A 6106-nucleotide genomic window follows, 5' to 3' on the forward strand; every position below is an offset into this window, starting at 1 on the left:
ATTGCTATAACATTTGTCGAAAAGTTTACTGACGATCACAATCCTATCATCGCTTGCAATACAGTGTTAATTTTATTAGAACGATACAGGAAAATAAAATTCTGAAGTACTGTACTTTTGGGATGAACCGTTACCACTATACTATCATGTTACGAAATCGAATCTGAGAACTAATCGTGACTTATAAGCAAAAATGGATAGTGGCTAGCAGTAGAATTCAGGACGCGCGTTTCGTCTTATTCGGGACTCGTCAGGCGGATGTACCTGTATCAGGACTCAGTAGCTAAGTGGATAACGCGATGGCATTTGAAGCGAACGGTACTGGGTTCGAGTCCCTGATTGGACATGAACTCTGGGATGCAGGCACATCCAACTGAAAAGACCTAAACAGGGCGAAATGTGCGTCTTGGATTCTACTGCTAGTTACTATCTATCTTTGCTTATAAGGCTTGTGACTTGAGGCGATCCGCACAGGACACATATATGTTAGTACGAGACTGATCAATTTCAGTCACAAATAACAATGAGAAGATACAAGCAAACAACAATAAATGAATTTAATCGTCACTTGTTTGTACACTTAGTCAAATAGTTCATGCCGTATCACTGTTCCCTTCTATGACAGTAAGCAATGTTTTGTCAGACACTTGGTTGATTTCCTTTTATTTTCAAATGTTTTTTTGAAGATGTGTTTGTTACGAATAATTTAAAATAAAATTCAGGTTAAACAAATAATAAGATAACAGAAATAGACGTTATTTTATTCATTTCTGTTTTTTAAACCTTATTCTCCTGAGAATCGAATGAATGAAGATGAAAAACTTTGTGAGGATGGATTACGTCAAGTAACAAAATGAAGAAAACCTCCTTGATGGTATTTATTTAAATTTAAATAGGAATAAAACTTACTCATAAACTTAAATCTGTTTGCTTGAAAAGTAATTTAAATATTATTTGAAACGGAACGTATCATTTATATTGAATAATAAGAACAGTCGGAAGTCGTAGTTTCAAGTATAAGATGTTTGTTAACTATGAACGTTTTCCAACATAAACCTTTAGTTTCAAATTAGTCTTGTAATGCTTATTGAGATGCATTCAATCTTTCGCTTTCATTATAGACATAACATTTTGATAAATGAAAGGAATTACTATTATGGAATTGTAAAGGTCGAAGTTAGATAACAAATGAAAATATGTAAGTATTGGAGACCCATTTCCCTTGTAGAACTGAGATCTCTAGCAGTGAATATCCACTACTCCGTAGCCAGGAATCTAACTCAGAACCCTCACTCTCATCTGCTAACGCTCGACCTTTAGATAAATGGATTGGTGTACAAATCTAGCTTCGATCAGGTTGTGATTTCTGTGAAAAGAATTATGTCGAACAGATAATTTGAAATTATATTTTTATGGATGTTAATTTCAGAACAATTTTTCTAGCATTATTATTCCAAATAAGTTCACTGTTTGATAATTCTGCTGGATTATCATGGTTGTTATAAAGTTACACATTTTTACGTTTCATTAGGTTTGCTATAAAGTGCATTTAAGCACATAATCACTCCATTTAAATTTATACAGAACGATCAAATAAGATGTCAATCGGCGTCTATTGGAGTGTAATTTCACATCACGATTGTAAATTATGGATCATTACATGTATGATGACGATCATCTATAGAAAATGACTTGGCTTATTTAGAGATGTTAGTGAAACTGGTTTGTTTTTGAGTTCTAAGATGAACACGAGTTTTGTAATTTGCCTGTTTTATTTACCACAACACTAGAGCTATTTACTTGACCTTCAAATCTTTTAAATCTTCTCTATTGACACTTCACATCTAACACAACGCAGTATGTTCTATAAAAAATATATAATCATGCATTTTTAAGTGCGAATAATCACTTCTAGTTGTAAATGAAAACAATATACACCTCACAGTAAAGGGGAGTTAAACATTAAAAGGGTAACCACAAATTTGGTAACGTTATGTTCATTAAGCTGAATAAGGTCTACGTCTAAGTGGACTTGTGACTTACAGATATCTCTAAATTGTAAGTCATATTAAACCGCCTAGTTTAAAAAAAACAACACGATTGAAACGAGTCAGCTGAACTATAAATCTTCCCTAATATTTCTGTAGCAGTTTACATGAATTGCGTTAATTAAGATCTTGGTTTCATTCTTCTTTCACTAACTTCCATATAATTTCATGATACCTTAAATATCGGATCTGGACTCAGTAATATTTTTAAGTTATTAAAACACTGTAGCTATTAGGAAGGATCACGAAAAATAATTTTGCATATAACTCTCTATTTATGAAATGAAAATATGCGTTTTTTCATGCATCATACAATCCATATTGATTATGTGATTAAAATTGATTACATTTTGGGATTGTTTAAAACATTCATATCTAGCGAAAGTAAACTGATAAATGGTTTGTTATTAGAAGATTCATGTAAAATACAATTTCACTATTGAGTGATTCTGTAGTGAATAAGAACTAGAGTGGGGACAATCGAATGTATTTTACAACGAAAATCCAGACTATTCCACTAAAATCTGACAATCATACAGTAAACAGCTAATTTGCAAACTATCAATCGATTGTCTCAATCTTGACTGTTCCTTCTGCAAATATCAGTCCATAGTCTCCGATTACGATGGTTCATGCCTTTTCATACCAATTGCGTTTCGTTTCCGTTATTTCCTTATCGATCTTCCAGTGTAAAACATTCTCTGCTTGATCATCGTCATATACTACTTATGTAGATATGAACAACACACACCACAATACTTGTTTTGACGAACTCCATCAATATGAATCATAAATTTGTAATATAAAAACAATTGAGATAAACTTCACTTTGTTTGTTGCATTAATGTTGTATATGTTTTTTATCAATAAATAAGGTGACTTAGAACAGATATCCCAGTAATTAGATTCAAATAAGACGTAATGCAATGAAGATAACAATACCCAATACAATTGAAAATTGAACAATGCGTTGTAAAATATTTAGGAGCTTTCAGTTTAGATTCTTGGTATGCTGAAATATCTAGTTTTAAGTTAGAAACGTTGACAAATTATTATATTGTTTTGTAGTTAAGTAAATTTCATCTGAATCATTTATGTTTGAAACTTGACATTAGTATATACAAGTCTGGAAAGAAAAACATGATCTGAAATTAATCTGAAATTTTTGCTTGTTATTCATGTTATAAATTATAATATTGATTAATTTTAGTCATAGTAGAAGTGTTTATGATACAATACGAATAATATTTCAAAAATTTATATCTCAACTGGTTGATACTCGAAGTACATCTAAATTTATTACCCAAAATCATTTACGAATACAGATAAGCTTCTTTCCAAGAATGTGATAACAAAGCCTAAAAAATCTAGTTCAAGGTAGAATTCAATTCGATATACTAGATGATTATAATGTTTGAAATGGAATTTTAACGCACGGGATGTATTCAGAATAGTATAAATCTGAAAACGATACAGTTTACTGTTGCTTTCTATAGACTAACAATTCATATCGAGAGATATAAAATGACGAAACTGATAGGCGGTTTAAGTTTAGTTTAACATCAAAATAAAAAGTTTTATTTGGTTTTAATCGTTAGTACAAAAACCAGGTATTAATCTACAAATAAATATTGTCATTAACGTAATGTTTTTTTATTACAATAAACAACATCACAATTTGTTTTGTAATTAGGATGATCAAACTTTAATTTCTGTCGTAATTTGCATTCTATCAGTAAACTTAGTTTTTAACTAAACCTCTGAAGTTCTTCTACATAAGCTTTGAACAGCATCCTACCCATAGAAAAAATTATATTTCTGAGCTTGCGTTTGCAATCTAGCAATTTTCAGGTAGTTTGTCAATTTGGGATTATTAGAATGATTCAATTTTATGGGGATGAAAGTTATTTTGAAATCTTCATTATTTACTTTCTAAATTACGGAACTTTGATGATTAAATTGATTGATATTTTTCTATTTAATTAGATAATTGTTTCTTTAAAGTCACTTAAAAGTAAGATGATTGAGTCCGATTTATTCCATTATACCATTTCCCTGAAATAATTGTTAGCATATTTCTGTAGTTAACTTGGAAATCGAAGACAGTTGAATTCTTTGTTAGATTACAGAGATATTGACGATGTTATTGTTAATGTTCAATATAACTTGGACACTGATGTCAATATACAAACATGTTATTTTACACCGTTTTCAATTAAATTAAACTATTTACAAGTAGAGGTTTCTTTTCTAATAATTGGTTTGTACAATAATAAGTGAATATGTTAATGTTATTATTGAAATTTTGTTATAAAGCTAACTCATTTATATCAAAGTGAATTTACTTCAATAGAGATAATAATAATATTAGTGGTAATAGAAAAGATTGGACGTCGAAAGTTCGATTTGGAATGGAAATACGGATTAATTGAATGAAAAACAATGTTAAATGAATTTAGAAACTCAGGATCTAAAGAAAGACAAAGAATGAATACATCTGTACCATTATGAACGATTTTGAGTCATCCGCCTAATGTCGTTTTCACTTATACTATCAAATACATATCTAACATCAGCCTAAAACAGATGACAGGATTTTTACATTGACATTGAATAAACATGTTTTAAAAAGTTCTATTCTTTTCATATTTTATTGTTTCATTTGTATAAAATATGATATTTTTATCAACTGTCAAGTTAGTTTAACAGATACTGAAACCGCACTTTGATCAAAATTATCAGAGAAAAGAAAGGAAAAAACAATGTCAGTTAAACGGCAAAACATATTTACTTAAACTGAAAACATACTAGAGTTCCGACTGATTGAAAAGGACTGTTTTTTAGTTTATTTTACAAAGTAATTAGTCATCATAGTAACTGAAGAAAAAAGGAGTGTTGCATAAAATGTAAATTTCACAATAAAGAATAACTTTTATACCTATGCCTGAAATTTTCAGGTATCTTCGTGTCAAGTAAATACTTTTCTATGACAAGTGGGTTCATTAAAAATGATATTTAGATTTTGGCGGCCTGCTTAAACATCTGGGCTACTTAAGCGGAGATGGATAGTGGCTAGCAGTGGAATCCAGGACGCGCGTTTCGTCCTATTTGGGACTCCTCAGCTGGATGTCCCTGCATCTCAGAGTTGATGTTCACTCTGGGACTACTTGTTCCTGCTATCTAGATATTTCAACAAATTACCTAATTTAGTATGTTTTAATACATCATTATGTTTATTAATCATATAACTTATGCGTTTATGAAAAGTGTTCAAATTTTCGTTGTACAAGTTACAAAGGGTCAATCAGAGATATCGTGGTTGCTGGCAGGCAATATTCAGCGAAAAGAATGTACATTATTTAGACGTCAGTTTACTGAACTGTTAACTTCTAGCTGGCGACCACTCAATATTTGTCGTCAAGATCGATCAAGAAGTAAGAGACGGAAACTTGTTGAAATACTTTTGAATTCTATATTGTACGAAAACTTTGATATTTAATAAAGCGAATAATAATGAATTCCAAAAGGATTAATTTAACTCTGACAAACTATCATTTGTAAATGAGGTGTTAACGTATCTGTTAGTACTGTTTGATTAAAAAATGCATTACATTCTGCATTGATTATATCCTGATGTTAAAAGTTATAACTGACAAACATACTCAATAGTTTTTCTAACATAAAATCAGAAATACAAGAAGTATTCAAACGTTATTTTATGAAACTCAGATAGAATAATACTAAGTAATTAATGGGTTTATAGTAAATAATATAGTGCGTTGAATGGAGAGAATGTATTTGATTTCCAGCTTAATGTTAGACTACATCTTCTAATTGAATTTATTGTTCCTGTAAAGTTTCATTATATTTATTTGTTTATTAGATGAGTAACAATTAGTTTTTTCGAGGGTAACTAAAAGATTTAATTGCATAGTTTTTTTTGAACAAATTACTGCTTTTCTCTTAGATACTCGTTAAAACTGTGTTATACAGAGGACAGCAGAAATCACGTCTAAACTAAATAAATGTGTAAATTTTATGATTTTCCATAACATAAA

At 30.1% G+C, this 6106-nt stretch overlaps 2 non-coding genes across 2 annotated transcripts; both read left to right on the plus strand.

Annotated features, from left to right (window-relative positions):
* The first annotated feature begins 274 nt into the window (after positions 1 to 274).
* On the plus strand, positions 275 to 346 carry Smp_tRNA_01359_Pseudo_TTG.1.1. The gene has a single exon. It is a non-coding gene (tRNA).
* Smp_tRNA_01010_Pseudo_TTG.1.1 lies at positions 276 to 347 on the plus strand. Its single transcript has one exon. It is a non-coding gene (tRNA).
* The last annotated feature ends 5759 nt before the right edge of the window (positions 348 to 6106 follow it).

The sequence above is a fragment of the Schistosoma mansoni genome, chromosome 4, assembly GCF_000237925.1.
Source record: "Schistosoma mansoni strain Puerto Rico chromosome 4, complete genome".
NCBI classification, from domain to species: domain Eukaryota; kingdom Metazoa; phylum Platyhelminthes; class Trematoda; order Strigeidida; family Schistosomatidae; genus Schistosoma; species Schistosoma mansoni.